At 38.0% G+C, this 17,138-nt stretch overlaps 1 protein-coding gene across 1 annotated transcript in view; it reads right to left on the bottom strand.

Moving 5' to 3' along the window:
* The window catches only part of LOC142099962 (scm-like with four MBT domains protein 1), a 53,803-nt gene extending 45,812 nt beyond the window's left edge, over window positions 1-7,991 (bottom strand). Inside the window, exon 1 of the mRNA XM_075183973.1 lies at window positions 7,862-7,991. The gene's annotated coding sequence lies outside the window, so the exon portion shown is untranslated. The remainder of the gene's footprint in view (window positions 1-7,861) is intronic.
* Between the last annotated feature and the right edge of the window lie 9,147 nt (window positions 7,992-17,138).

Genomic DNA, 17,138 nt, shown 5'->3' with positions numbered 1-17,138 from the left:
CTTGTTACATTATTTCAAATTAGAATAGAATGGAACTTAAATTTGACCTTGTAGAGTCATGTTATGTTGGGTTATGTAGAATTTCAAGTCTCTTAACCCTTAAAGACCATGTATCTTTCTTCACAGAATGAACATGGAAATACAATAAGCTGCAACTTTATTTGGTAAATCTGCTAATAGCCAGCTCCCCACCTGAATTTGTATGGGCATGAATGAGCTTAAGGCGCAACACATGGTTCCCGATCCATGCAAACTCCAATATGCCCCATAATTGTTGCACTTTATCAGGCAGATGCTCAACTAGATTAAGATCTGGTTGGTGACTGGTCATTAGGCTGTATTCACTGTCATGTCCAAAATGTTATGGCAACATTTCTCTCTCTGTTATAGTGATTTAAATTTGCTGGGTGTGCAGATCTACCCGTTATCTACAAGAACTACCAGGGCAGCAGCAAAAGATGATTTTATGGACCCCGTGTGGCTGAAACCGCTGCTACTCTGGGCCCTGTTCCCGTCTGTAGTCAACAAGGTACTTAATGAGTTGCCTACTGTGCTACTGCTGATACAATAAGTGATTAATATTGCTCAGAGGGTAAGACTGTTCTCTACCTCATTGGGCAGGAAGTGAATCTATGTGCATTGATTGGGACCATCTAACAGATAATAGTTACAAAGTTTTACTTTCCCTGTTTGTTATGCATTCCATATTTGTTGTACATAAGCTTATTTTTATTATGTAATTATATTAGAATGCATGACACCTTTTTTCTGAGAAGATTGCTGCTTTAAAACAAATCACTGCAGCAGGCTATAAGAAAAACCTGGTTAATTATCATTTTTCCTTGTTTGTGTCTTCAGGCTGCCATTAATGCCATTAATAATTCTTCCCAATGTCATAACTACCATGGCAACCACAGTCACATGATGTAGCGAACCAAAAAGCTTTGGAATGCCCTCTGGGCTCTGTCTGTACTGTGCACTGTAAAATCCTACATCCTCTCTTCACATGACATGCTGGCAGGCATACTGGATTGCTTTTTTTTTTTAAACTGAGATAATGATTTGTAGGAGGATAACTAAAAAGTACGTCACTTTATATTTAAAAAAAAAATAAATAAAAAAAAAAAAATATATATATATATATATATATATATATATATCTAGAAATTTTGGAGGTGTGGTGATTCGGTGCAGCGCACACCTGCTAGTGGTGTGTACAACAATGAGAAGGTGTTTGAGGAAAGCTATTTGGGGAAGGCCAGCTATTTGGGCTAGGCACCCTGTGCGGCCATACCCCTTTTACAATGGCGTGCTGCTGAAAAGACCTCATGGGACCCGCCAAATTATAAGTCCCCGAGACACACTGTTGCCTTTGCAGTAAGCTAGATTTTTCTGGTTTAACTTAAGTTACTTAGGGGCCTATTTATTAATAGGAGAAAATCCATAGTGTTTCTCTCCTTATTTAACAAACCCTCTGTCCTGGTAATAACTTGTCGGGTCTTTGCTGCAAAACATGAAGAAGCTCTCTACCATGGACGGAGGCCTACTATGCTTTATTATTAACCAGCTTTTTGTTTCCTTTTTGTCTTAAATTATTTTATAGTTTTTTGTTTATACACATTTAAAAATATTTTTCATTTTTAACAAAAGTAGAACTGGAAGCAAACAGTTCCACTGCAAATGCATGAACAGGCTGGTCGTTTCACGAACACGCACTGGCTCCCACAAGAACCTTACTGAGCATTAAGATCAGCCTTACCGCTGCCAGCCAGATTCGCAGGGGTTAAAATTTATTACAAAAATAGCCACGAGGAAAAGTTCACAATATGCGACAATATAAAATCTTCCATATTGTCACCCCTTAATTCCATTTGAAACAAAATTTCTAGTTGCGAGTGGAATTTGCATGAGTTATTCAGCAAAGAAGTTCATAATTACTAGTGCAAGATTTTTTGTCAATGAAAGACTTTAACTTTGAAATTGTGACACTTTGTATAACCTTATTATATAAAAATACAAGAAAGCCTTTAACAAACATCGTCTATGTAGACAGATGTATGTTTAATACAATTTTTTAGTAAGTATATTAAACAAAACTTGTTTGACTTCTTCACAGTAAAAAGCCTCCACTGAAAATAGAACACACATTTTTGTAAATTAGTAATAATTCTAAAGCCTTATAAAAATATATTTTTTAGTTAAAACAATACTTGAGACTGAAGGAGACTACATATTAGAGCAGCTGTCAACAATAAACTCCAGTCAGACTAACAGTGATACATAGATGTTATAGAGCACATGTGAGCAGCTGCCTCAGTGGAGGAGGCAGCTGTTCTGTACTTCCAGATCCCCAAAGACATGAGCAATAATCAAAATAAAAGAAAAGTATTAGTAAGTTTTAGTCTAAGGACAGACCAATTTCTATGCACCAGAATAACTGGTAATGAGAGGGGATTGGCTGACAGTTGTAGCTGCTCAGATCAAAATTTCATGTTAATATATTTATATCTATAGTTACAATCCTTGATTAGCCATATCCACATCTTCTACATTCTAGAATTTGACTAATGCTGACCATACACGGGCCAATCACTTCTTCAATTTGGCTACACACAGGCTGGGTAGGCAGATTTGGCAGTTCGAAGATGGCGGAAAATAGCCAAAAATCCTCTGGACCGTATCTGGTCATGCCTTCAGCAGATGACAATGTTAGGAAGGGTCAACTGTTTACCAGATTTGCGAGTGTGCGTGTGAAGATGGTCCAACTAATTTTGAGTTTGTTACTCTTGGGCACAGCACTTGTTTTGGGCAACAATTCTTGTTTGCTGTGTATATTAAAAAGTGTAATCCTCTTCTAAAAGGGAGGTTTGTTTCTTTAATGTAAATCACTCTGGTTACCTGTGAGACGACACATGAAATTGTCCTTGTTTCGTTATGGTTTTGATTAAAGCTGGTATTGATGATTTACAATTTGCCAAGTGTCATGCAATTACCATGGCAACCATAATCACATAACATATGTTGTAGAAAGCAGAAAGGCTTTGGGAAATTTATATAATATAACGCTGTATCCTCTCCTTTCTTTATTCACCATCATGTGGCCAACGAGGAGCTTGATGACTGACTCAGACTAAGATTTTAGATTACACTGTCCCGGGACAAGCAGAAATCAAATGTTTCCAGGCGTTACAGCAGCCATATAAATGTGGCCCAAAGAGTGATTTTGATTAAGGAAACAGAGATATAGTAGAACCGCCTCAAAGTAATGGCTTTATCTTTAAAAAGGCACAAAACTCGCTATTTAAATATAAACCTATGTGGGATGGCATCTTTGATAACCTTATGAAGAGGGGCTTGCTGAATGTTGTAAGCGGAAACCAACTCAACTACACAAAAATAAATTTAATTTCCCAGTTCCTACATCAAAACCTCTATAGACACCACCAGAACCACACACACAAGACTTTGTCACCCACCTCTGTATTAACATCACTACACACTGTTATATCAAACATAAGACAGGTTAATGTGAAGCGCTGTATACACATAAATGAACAGTTAACTCTACATGGGGTGTGGCCACCATGGGCCCGGATGTGAGGGGGCCTGGGAATGCAGGGTCATCCCACTACTCAGAATCGCATTGTAAAAGCTTCTTCCGAGTCGTACTGCTCATGCTCAGAACAGGCTTCCGCTCTGCTCTTGTGAAAGCAGAGCGGTAGTCCTGGGAGACTAGAGAAGCATCACTGGGCCCTACAAATGTTTTACTATGGAGCCAGATGATGTACCGTTATGCCCCTGCCTGCAGGTGATAGAGATTAAAAATACCAATGGCAGTGACTCTAAAGCAGCAAAAGAACTTTTCACACATATGAACATTTCAAGTCTTCCATTGCAAGCAATAAAAATTTTTTATATATTAATACTACATGGTCAAACATATGTGGGCTCAACGTCACATACATATGTGCTTGTTAAATATCTCATTACAAAACAATGGGCATTAATATGGATTTGGTCCCGTTTTATGCTATTGCAGTCTCCAGTCCCCTAAGAAGACTTTCCACTAGATTTTAGAACAAGGTTGCAGGGAGTCACATCCATTCAGCCACAAGAGCATTAGTGAGGTCGGGCATGGATGTTGGGCAATAAGGCCTGGCTCACAGTAAGCATTCCAAACCTTTCCAAAGAGGAGTTTGAGGACAGGACTTTGTGCAGGTCCTTCCACACCAAATTCAGGAAGCCATTTTTTAATGGACCTCACTTTGTGCACAATCGCATGTGTCTTCCCCAAACTGTTGCCACAAAGTTGGAAGCACACAATTTTCTAGATCAGCGTTTCCCAAACCCAGTCCTCAAGTACCCCTAACAGTGCAGGATTATTATTATAATTATACCACCTGTGGATCTTTCAAAATGTGTCAGTCAGTAATCACACCTGTGCTCCAGCAAGGAGATATGGAAAACATGCACGGCTAGGGGTACTTGAAGACTAGGGTTTGAGAAACATTGCTCTAGATCAATATTGTCTGCTGTAGCATTAAGATATTGCTTCAGTGGAAACAAGCGGCCTAGGCCAAACCATGAAAAACAGCCCCAGTTCATTATTATTCCTCCTCCACCAAACTTTACAGTTGGCAGCATGCATTTTGGTAGCAAGCGTTCTCCTGGCACCCACCAAACTCCGATTCATTGATCAGATTGCCAGATGTTGCGATTTGTCACTCCAGAGAACACGCTTCCCTTCTCCAGAGTCAGATGCAGGTGTGCTTCACACTACATCAGATGATGTTTGAAATTTGCGAATGGTAATCTGAGGCTTGTGTGCGTGCGTCTGCTCAGCCACGGAAAGCCAATCCATGAATATCCCAATGGACCGTTCTTGTGCGGAGATTGCTTCCAGAGGCAGTTTGGAACCCAGTAGTGCGCGTTGCAACTGAGAACAGATGATTTTATGAGCTATGTGCTACCTCAATCAGTGGTCCTGTTCTGTGAGCTTCTGTGGCCTAACACTTTGTATCTGAGCTGCTGTTGCTCCTAGAACCTCCTACTTCACAGTAACAGCCCTTACAGTAGACTAGGACAGCTTTAGCAGGGCAGAAATTTGATGAACTTGACTTGTCAGAAAGGTAGCATCTTATGAGAGGGCCACGTTGAAAGTCACTGAGCTCTTCAGTATGATCCATTCTATGACTAACATTTGATTGTATGCACCTGATAGCAATGGGTGTGGCTAAAATGGCCATACACACTAATTAAATGGGGTGTCCACATACTTTTGGCTGTGTAGTGTAAGTACCAATAACTATACGAGTACATACATAAACCTTCATTGTAACTAGGGCTGTAGATTTGGACAGACTGGATGTCTGGACTGCTTTTTGACAAATTAAATTCAAAGTAGATAATTAGAATACTATCCATCTGGGCTTCAGAAGCGCTGATACAAATGACACCAAAAGCCAAGAGACAGGATGAATATCCAATTTGGCCACACACTTGTAGCTAAATTGGAAAAGATTAGTCCATTTGGGCCCTCAGCTTAAGCGGCAGGACCATTTCAGAGATGATCATAGAATCTGCACTCAGCTCAGGTCCTGATCTGAGCATAAATTCAAATTATATGACCAGTTTTCATATGGATCTCTCAGGCTTCCTACTACACTGTAATTTACTGTATGTCACAGCACATTATATCCACAGGTAGAGGAAGTTATGCCATTCATTTTTGATAAGAGACTTATGGGAATATGTTTTGGGATCCATGCTTCAGTGTCTAATCTATAATGCACTTCCAAACACTTCCCGGTTACTTTAATTACAGTTGTTTGTGAGGTGGAGTGGGGGAAAAAGTATATTCAGAAGAATAGTTAAGAACTCCCTCCTGCTGAAGAGGAAAAACTTGAAATGCTCTGCTAGGAGAATATCTAACCATTGGTAAACGCTAGGCAATTATATTTATTAAATACCCCTACTAGGGCCATAAGACCACAAGGTAGAAATTATCTTTTTAAAACCCCGTTTTCCGATAAAATCTTGAAGACCACATGGATAAATATATAAAATAGAAAAGAACACCTTTTTCTTATCTTTACTTTTCCTACGATAACAAATAAAAGCCAATGGGACCATTCCCTTCTGTGCATGAGATGACAGAAATGTCTACACGTGTTCACAGCACCTTGAACGACGCTTCTGTTAAAACTTCTTCAATCTTTTTCCTCTGGTAAGGTGGAGCATTTTCATAGAAAAATAAATTGTATGCAACAAATCTCGATCCATGCATTTAAGATTCATTCAATTATTATTTATAAAATCTGCATGAAAAATGTTTATTTTTTTAATGAGATTTTAGTTTATTTTCCATACAAGAAAAAATGCACTTGAAACAAAAGTGCAGGTGTCTAAATACAAGTTTAAAAATTTTGTGTACATGGATTGGGTCCGATTACTGAAGTCCCTTGTAAGTGGCATCTATTCACTTGTACATTTCTGAATTTACTTTCCTATAGTTGTAGGAGTACAAGTATGGTCAAATCCAAACACACTATCAAAGTATGGATTGTTGGTCCTATTTGAAGAGGACCTCTGAAAGAGGGGCAGGTGGGTTATGAAGGAATGTGTATACTTTTGTTGTATTTTGTATCCTACCAAAGAAAAAATATAAACAATGATATATTTCAGTGAATTATTTGACTTAGAAAATGAAAAATAAATAATAATTTAGGCTCAATGATTTAGCTTTTTCTTCTAAAAGGAGGATTCTGGGTACATACCCTAAGCAGTATTGGGATTTTTTTTTTTTGCTTAGTGACTCACAGCCTAAGAATCTCTAACCAAAGAAGCAAAATGCTACTGTATCTATAACCAATATAAAGTTTCCCCATTCAAATTCATGGAGCTTTTTATTGTACTTTTTTTCTGTGGTTAACTGTACTTTGCACTTGTAAGTCTCTCCTCTAAAGATAGAATTATATAAACTTATACAAGAGACAAGACAGGAGGTATACAGAATATATAGCTCACCAAAATATAACAATGTACTATATTTTGGACCTAACAAAGGATGACAACTGAAATCAGAATGGCTAAAATATAGCACAAGTGAAAAAAAAATAATAACAAAAACCATTGGACCTGGGTAATGGACACAAAAAAAAACCAAGTTAAATGCTACAATCTGGCACTGAAGGGGTTAAATACTTAAGACAATGGCAGAAAAAAAAGCCAACCTTGTATTTTCATTAAATAGTTCGTTACAGTTCAAACCAATATTTTGGGCTTAAATATGCAGGTTTCTTTTACTAAACACTGCCAATAATAGGATACAACAGACTGGGGACACACTTCATAAGACAGGAGAAAATACCACTACAATATGAAACAAATCAGACGGTAAACATGTGTGAGGGATTAAATGAGCGTTTCTCCCCATTTCCTCAATATACCAATATTACGATTATCAAGACTCTCACACGATGCCTTTTAGCTGCTGACTTTGCATGAAGTTGTTGATCCCAATGTGCTTTTTTTTTTTTTTTTAATTGCATTATGTGTTTTTCTTTTAAATTTATGGAGGCACAGAAAGTGCAGAAGAGAGAGCAAAAGAGCAATGCCATCACCCAGACACACATTACTAGATATAAGTGTATATAGATATACATGCACTGCTAAAGTGCAGCAAGCTGGCCCCCTCCCATGCACACACATATACACAACATCCTCCTACAGGAATACATTATTGCAAACTTGGGAAGCTCTTAAATAAGACGACAACCCATAGAAAGGGGAGAAAACCACCTCAGCAGGTAGCTCAGACTCTTCCCTGTCTAAGGACACCCGTTGCAAAGCTTTTCCTTACCCGCTCGGACTTTTTCCAGGCTGATTTGCTTGGCCCGGTGCGCTGCTCTCTCTTCCCTTTGCTTCTCAGCTATTCACCCCCCACCGCTGCTCACTGCCTCATTCCAATATGGCCCAGAGACTGCCACTGCGCATGCGCGCTGCTCTCCTCGTTCACTGTCTGCCTTCTCTAATGTTTTTTAGGGCATTTTTTCGTTCTTCCTCCACCCACTTTTTTAGCTTTATTTTGACACTCTCCCCTTTCAACTCTTTCCCCCCTTCCGAATGCCTCCATGACCATGCTTATGTGTGCACTTTTGGCTGTGTTTCTATTCAATGTCATTTTCTAGTAAGGTGCTTGCAAGTCTCTTTTAATCACAGGAAGTGCACAGAATTTACATTTTCGACTAAAAATCCCAACGAAGTCTGCTCATGATCCACCACCTCGAATTGTAACCTTTCCCAAATCGACAGCAACAGATTATGTTACAGGTTGTTTACACAATTTGTTAACAATTTTCCATTAATTTGGTATATTGTTACATGACTGCTAAATAGGTAATGCAATTCAGATGTGCGTGTATTATTCAAACATGCAGATTACTTTTAGTTTAGGAAAATAATTTACCCTCTCTTCTAGATAGAAGATTCTGCAAGTGTTAATATTAGTGATGTTCTGGCATGATAAGGGTTACACTTCTTTATTAACAACATCTACATATAAGCCTTTGTGTAATATGATCAGAAATGAAATCATTAATTAAGGTTAAATGTCCTCCATCAAAAAAATATAGAACTGCTGGATGGAGCTATAGAAATGTAAACACACATTTAATGTACAGTGTAGATTATTGTTTATAAAAAGATGTTTAATTACAAAATTACTATAGATATTTGGGAACGATATTTGGGTCATCATTTATCAGTAAGACTTTGGCATTCTGCCATAACAGACAGGCAAAGGGTAGATCTCACAGGAGAAGAGCATTATGTAACAAGTTATATTTTGGAATATTTTGTGTGTGACTATTTATTAATTTCACTACAGGAACATTTTTAAAAATGACTGAATTCTTCAAGTGGGTAAGCCCTTCTTTTTGAATACTATGGAGTGACTGACATATTGGGTAAGTGCAATAAGTAATTGATAGCTAATGAAAAACATAGATACTTTATTGTGTTCTGTTGTATAGCTATACATATAAGTGCTCATCTCTCTCATCCTCTTACTATTATTCTATTAACACTTCCACCATCCATACAATATTACAGGATTTTACTACAAGCTTATGGTGCCTATAAACACAAATACAATTTAGAAAAACAAATAATTCTATGACATATTTTGGAAAGCATGGTACAGGGCACCTTTACCTATGAATCAGGGCCAAGAAGGTGGGTGGCAATGTATTATATCATTATTTTGAACACATCCCAAAATGTTCTGTTTATTATATTCATTAATGGAAATACAATTATTTTTTGACAACAGTAAAGTAATTAATGTACACATTTTAATACAAAATGAAGCAATGGGCTACAAAGCCGATTCACATATACAAATTATGCAAAGGTTAATTAATCCTGACATAGTGAGAGGTAGTACATTACTGGCATACCTCTACTTACTTGTATGTAATAACAATTAATTACTGGGCAAACAGATAAGGTGGTGTGACAGAAGGAACGTAGGGGGAATTGTTAATAAGTAAAGTGTACATGTTGTGCCTCATACCTCAGTGGTGGCACTGGTTTCTAATGAATTGATAGGCTACAGTCTCGAGAATAGGTTCAGCATACAAAATGGCTGCCTCTAAAGGTCCATTGTATTGCACTGGGTGCACCTTAGTTGGTAGTGGGCCATTTCATTGCTCATAACCATGTAGAAATAGCCCATTTAGAAATTAATGTCCTAAAAGTAATACCTTATACAGCTACAACATTTGCAATAAACATAAAATAACATCTAAATATAATTTATTGAACTTCCCAGTGAGATTTTGCTACAGTTTCAGATTTATTTTTGTTCCCAGCACACAGAAAGGTCTTTATTATTCTACATGTAAACTTCTGAAACATGGAGGACATTTTCAAATAACTACCATTTCCTTTAAATAGGCAACTTCAACAATGATTTTTTAGAGGGAGTGGTATCTGTGGTAAATGACAGTATTTATGGTGTGCTCATATAAAATCACAGGAAGTGTGTGATGTGTTTAAATTAATCAAACCAACTTCTCATTTTTCTGTTGCTTTGGTGCCATATGTTGTATTAATATGAAATTTTGTGGGAAGGCAGAACGTGGCCAAAGTAATATGTCCTGTGCAGAAGCCATTTACTAGTTAGATATTGCTATTTAAACTGTCAAGTTTCAACTTTAAGGGAATACCCTTTTCTGTGAACCTTGTGAAAACACATTTATCAAAAAACACCTTCTATCTCTAAGCTATATTGCCATAAAGCTGGTGCCAGCTGGGTGCGCTGTGGTGTTGGACTTTAACTCATTCTTGCAGACAAGGCAATGCCAGGAAGGAAGGAGACATGTAAAATGCTTGCATCATAGGTATTTACAATTGTTTCCTCATTTTAAGTGAACTTTCAGTTTACCTAGTTCTCATTTCTAATCAAATAGCAACTTTTCTACAATATGATCCATTTTGTGGTAAAAATTAATTGGTACAATTGTATAGACGTATGATACACAGATTTTGTCTGGCGTAACTAATCGCTTGGCATCCTATAGACATCTCCAGCACACCGTCATTTACTATAATCTGCTGCCCTAAATATATTCAAAGGATAAGGTAATTTAATGAAACTGATCCAATATAACACATTGGAGGCAATTTACGAAGTGCAAAGCCAATTTTGGACCCACCCTGCACTTTGGTTGGTGCAAGTCTACCTAGAATTCTGCCAAGATACATCAGTTGTGGAGCAACATGACGGTATTTTCGGAGGAGCAGGCATTTGTAAAAGTAAAGGAGAGGAGTTGGGCAGATTGGGGGAACCCTTTGTAGAGTATGGGATAGGCACACCTGTTAACCAAGTTTTGCGGAGCAGTGCAGAAACATGATTTCATTTTACAGAGCAAGATGTTTTAAATGAAATAATGCACTAGACGCCGGATATGAATTTTTCACTAGCTAAAAGGTTGGCAATGTACAGGTCTTGTCCTATAAGTTTAATGGGACTCACTTTGTGCCTCCATGATACACTTTGATGGAGAAACACATTTCTAGGTACACTCTGATCAACGTAATACAAAGCTTCACACTCACAACATTGGACCATGCAATAAAGACAGTCCTGTTTCCCCTTACGCTCATGATTAATTTAAGCCATAAATAAAGTTAAGCCGAGCAGTATTTTAGTAGAAAAACGAGAACGTTTATTTTAATGATAAAGGTAGTATTAAAGTGTGAGGTAGTTGGATTTTGATCCGGTTTACACTATTGCACAGTACGCTGTATTAGATTTTCTGCCTCTCTGCAATACCTAGTTTGTGCCGTTGCCTCATGAGTGCAGAGGGTAGACGGGCACCTTAATGTGCGCTGGATGAACTGTCCAGACACATCAGTGTAAAACCAAGGTGTTTCGCAGTACACCTCAGGTGCACTTTGTAAATTATATAAGTTGGGTCTCCTCCCAAATACTCTTCTAAATGACCTATAGGAATTTTTCTAATATTTGATATTGCAAAACTCTATAACAGGTTGGTGACAACTGGTCAGATCATTGGCCATCCTGGAGGTAGGAAATATAAAATGTTCCCATCAGGCAGCTTTGAAAAATGTACAGTAACATCAACAGATTTTAACATATGATTTAATATATGTTTATTGACATTCATTTATATAGCTTTTTCCCATTGCAATCTGTCTGGTCCAATATACAACATGTGCCACTTATCCATGTGAACCACACTCTTATTTTCCTATAGATTATAAGGTTACAAGCAGGACCCTATTACATCTTGTGTGTTGGCAGCTCAATGGCTTAGTGGTTAGCACTTCTGCCTCACAGCGCTGGGGTCCTGAGTTCAATTCCCGACCATGGCCTCCTTATCTGCGTGGAGTTTGTATGTTCTCCCCGTGTGTATGGGTTTCCTCCGGGTGCTCCGGTTTCCTCTAACACTCCAAAAACATACTAGTAGGTTAATTGGCTGCTATAAAAATTGACCCTATTCTCTCTCTCTCTCTCTCTCTGTGTGTGTTAGGGAATTTAGACTATAAGCTCCAATGGGGCAGGGACTGATGTGAGTGAGTTCTCTGTACATCGCTGCGGAATCAGTGGCGCTATATAAATAAATGGTGGTGATGATGATGATATGGCGCCAGCATATTTTGCAGCCATATCATCATCATCACCATTTATTTATATAACGCCACTGATTCCGCAGCGCTCTACGGAGAACTCACTCACATCAGTCCCTGCCCCATTGGAGCTTATAGTCTAAATTCTCTAACACACACACAGACACAGACTGAGAAAGAGAGAGAAACAATACTGGGTAATAACAGCCAGACCGAAATGTAATAGAGTCCTGCTTGTAACCTTAAAATATATAGGAAAATAAGAGTGTGGTTCACGTGGATAAGTGGCAAATGTTGCATATTGGACCAGACAGATTGCAATGGGAAAAAGCACTCAGTGAGGCTATAGGATCCAGTCACACAGCGATGTTGGTTTGGGGGTCAGAAGGTTGTTTAACCATAGAATGAAAGTCAATGTAGGTTTTGAATGAACTGTTTGAAGGAGTGGTAAACTGGTAGGCTATAGCATTCTTGAGAAAATCATTTTTTAAAATGTACCTATGCCTCCCTGATTTGTACTTTATGCTAGGCATTATTAAAACTAGTATTTAGCTAAAGACTGGAAGTCCTCCCGTTCTTCGAGCCTCGAAAGCATAATCTCTCGGATCTGGTACATGGCACCAATGGAGTATGTTACTAGTCTCCTCCATGACAAGATCCCACACTTCCATAAAGTGTGAGACCTCTGGTATTCCTTTCAAAAGACTTCAATGCCTGTCACACAGTGAGGGGCTCTTTAGGATTATATTTTGTGAGCTTTACATTTTCTTTGTCCTTTTACCCCGGTAGCTACGTACTTAGAAGTTCTCGTGGGATCGGATTCGAGACTCCCCAAGATGTTTATTCTGGTTTTCTTGTGTTCTCAGGAGATCGATGTGCGGGACGCATCCTCTCTTGGGGCCGCACTGAACCTTCCCTTCTACTTTCTTCTCCCTTTAACGCTTCTCTTTCTTTCTTCTCCCCCTTTTTCTTCCTCACCCCTCTTTTTTCTTCCCCCTATTCTCTTCTTTCCTTCTTAAGGAATACAATATATAAGGAAAAAATAAAAGGAAAAAAAAAACCCCAACGACATGGATCTCTATTGATAGAAAGCTAATAAATGTTGACAAATCTTCTTTGTCTGTATAAGCTCACTGACATGGACCATACATTATTTGAAACTAAAAGCACTTTGTACGGTTTATTGTATGGTATTTGTTCGTTGATTTGTCTTATTTATAATGATTCAGTGCTCTCTTTGTGTATTCTTTTTTGTGGAACTTTGGCTATTGTTGAAAATAAAGAGTATTAAAAAAAAAATAAAAAAAATTAGTGGTTAGCTATTTGAGATTAAGGTCTAGATTTACTAAGCTGCGGGTTTAAAAAAGTGGAGATGTTGCCTATAGCAACCAATCAGATTCTAGCTGTCATTTTGTAGAAGGTACTAAATAAATGAAAGCTAGAATATGATTGGTTGCTATAGGCAACATCCCCACTTTATAAAACCCGCAGCTTAGTAAATCTAGCCCTAAGTATCTTACCTGGTCTGGTCTCCCTGCACCTTAGGTCTCACCTGGTAAATAAATGTGAATCACTCTCCGGCTGTCTCCGGCACAATATATTCTTTATTATTCAAAAATAATCTTTACAACTGTTATGTACTGTTTGACAATTTTCATTGTCTGTTTGAATTGTTGAAATTATAATGCTGAAATGTGATTGAAACAATTCAATTTGTACAAATCTGAACATCTTCAATTAAAAAATAAAAAATTAGTGGTTGGCGTGTGAGGTCCTTTGGACTAAAGATCCTGTAACACTGATCTTACAGAATCATCAAGCCAATGTGCTGAAAGTAGACAGACTTCCTTTAGTTTGATGATGTAACAGAAAGGTCATCAGAAATACATTGAGCATGCTTCTGCTACAAGTGATATTTACTCTAATTTAAGTACTCCACACTTTTTAATCAAATTCTGAAATATTTTTCATTGAACAATTGGTATAGACACACAAAACTATGTCAATATGATTCAATTTGGACAGTAAAATATTGCCTAACTTTGATTGTTCAGTCTGCGCACACAAAGAGCAGTTCAATTGTTTTCAAGCTTTGTGCCTTAAACTGCATTATTTTCAACTCCTCGTGTTGCATACACGTAGCTATAATTTGTAAGCTCTCATTGAACATGATTACATCACAGAATAAATATTTAAGATCAGACCAGAATATGGTTTACTTCATGTCCATAGATTGTAAGCTTGCGAGCAGGGTTCTCTTACCTCTCTGTCTGTATGTATTACCCAGTATTGTTTTATTAATGTTTGTTCCCAATTGTAAAGTGCTACGGAATTTGCTGGCGCTATATAAATAAATGATGATGATGATGATAGATATGTAAACTGTGGATTTAGAAAAAAAACCCATACATCTGTAATGTACTGCAATGCACAGCAGTTGTAACATATGCTTAGTTAAGTGTTGTCTAATGTGCACTTTTTGTGTAGGTGGTAACTACACTTTAAGTCCTCATTTCACTGTTAATCAGACAGCCAGTAGAGCCTGTAATATTTATTAAAGTGCACCTGTCTCCTACACAATATGGAGGCAGCCATTTTCAGAGCTGACCCAATGTTTTTGAGAATACAGCCCCACCGGCGGAGGCATTTCATGCCCAATGAGACACTCCATGAGGCACTGTTTCCTAGTGAGTTGATAGGCTGCATTCTCATCAAAACAGACACACACAAAATGGCTGTGCATGGGGCAGACTGGTCTGGGGCGGCAGATGGACATCTGCCCCCGGGACGGTCCCATAGTGGACTAACTTGGGCTGGGTCACTGGGCCACCTACATTTTTTTCCCTTTAAAATAGGCAGAGTCTTGCCCCCCCAGGCTAAACTTTGCCAGCCCTCCCCTGGCTGTGCATATGACATCATTCATCTCACAAACATGAAAATTATATACCTCCAACTATCCCTCTTTAGGACTCAATTCTAATTTTTCCTGTTTTTGTTACAGTTATCTTTCTTTTTGGTCTAATGTTAAGGTCTTCTTTATGGGCATATGAAAACATTGGATGTCCCATCCAGGCTTATAATAAACTTAATCACAATCGAACAATGGGTATCCTGATAATAATGTAGAATTCCAGTGGGAGCCCTATAAACTCGGCAAACTAATACACAATCACAATGGTTAGTACATTGATACTCTAAAAATAATATATGTACACAATGGATTATTGGGCTAATATTGACGAGTCTACCATGCAATATTCCCACACAATACCAGCCTACGTCACAGCAAGTTAAAGGAATGGATACAATTTTCCTTGGCCCCCAAAGAGTATCTGTCTCTTAAATTAAATGTAATGCAACCCATACTGTGTAGTTGGGAACTTTTGTTCTTAATTGTGTGTGTTGCAGGTTGTACAGGGCTTTTTTGTTATCACATTCCATCTTATGTATGTAAAGATGTAAAAAGTAACTCCATAATGACTGTAGATTCAAGAACTCCAAAGCCTGTTAAAACATGAGAAAAAGATACCAAGATATCAAAATCTGCAAGATTAGTGATCCCTATCAGTATATCAGTAGAAGTTTGCACAGGCAGAGGGGTGGTAGTTGAACTGACTTGAGTGCACCTCGGTTGTGCTTTGTTAATGACCTTGTTTGTATTTACATTTATAATAATTAACCACTTTCCTCCCCCTCTTATCATTTGTACATTTTATTCTTTCATAATAACGTAAACTGTTATTTTCAGCTAAATGTAGCTTGCTGAAGCATCCATTGAATCTAACTGATGTATCCTTGGTAACCATAGTGTATAGTAAACTGGGTTTTATGTTGTTTTGTACCTAGATGTCTGAGAAGGTGAGTGAGTGTCAATTGCCAGCAAAAGCCTGTTCACACAAACCTGAAAAATGGAACTCTGGTCTTCTTTCTACTGAAGATCCTTATATCACATAGGATTGTAAAGTCAGTAGTCTGAGGTTTCACATCACAATACCCATTACTACTGCAGACAATACGATAGGTTTAGATTAGTTGTGGGCAACCTAATACACTTCAGGGGCCGCTTAGTGCTACCCTCTAACCTTCAAAAGGGCCAAACATGACCCTTAATCTCAATAATATATTAAAACAATACATTTAATCAAAGAAAGAGACACTTATCTGTAGTAGCATATCAGCAGGTATTTTAAACAAGTATTACAAGCTACAAAAAAAAATTCGCACAATAAAGCAAGAAGGAGCTCGGGGCGGCAGGTGAAGGCTTGAAGGGCCTCACGATGGCCCTAGGGTGGCCTGTTGCCCATCATTAACTTAGATCCTCGTTTCTGTCATCGCTGCACAGAAAAGAAAATTTAATAACAATAAATGCAAATAATTATCTGTTGAGAGCTATACATTAAAAACATTGTGAGTTAAATGCACTTTTTTATACCATTTATATGTTGGACGACAAGAAAATACTGGGGTTATACATGGTAAAAATGTACAAGATAAGTGTCTAATTGGAGAAAAAGCCTGGAATTGGTTAATAAAGTATTAAATAATAAGCATCATTAAAATGTGTTCACCACAGACTAGATGATATGTTAATATAATAGAGCAAGGCCTTAAGGACTGGGTCAGACGATCACTTAGCAGGAGCACATGCTGTTTACCAGATGGAACGCAAGGATATGGGCCTGCATGTGTTTACTGTTCACATAACTAGCAGAATAAACCAGAAGTCAGAGCAAAGTGCCGGAAAATTGTGCATTCATAGTTTTCTGGTCTGTCACACTGCCTACCACTTGTGTGAGCAGCAGAGGTAGGCAGGTACTATGTTTAATTATCCCAAACCCTACACGATTTCCTGCATATATTGTGATGAGATTTTGGTTCCAGCTGAAAATCGTGTGGCAGAAAGATTAAAGTTATCACTTGAAAGTCCTGCCTACTATCACCTTAAGGCCATCCACTTTATTAATTTCAGTGTTTTCATCTTT

The sequence above is a fragment of the Mixophyes fleayi genome, chromosome 8 (assembly GCF_038048845.1).
Source record: "Mixophyes fleayi isolate aMixFle1 chromosome 8, aMixFle1.hap1, whole genome shotgun sequence".
NCBI classification, from domain to species: Eukaryota; Metazoa; Chordata; class Amphibia; order Anura; family Limnodynastidae; genus Mixophyes; species Mixophyes fleayi.
The sequence above is the reverse complement of the archived record's forward strand: the minus strand, read 5'-3'. Positions and strand labels throughout refer to the sequence as shown.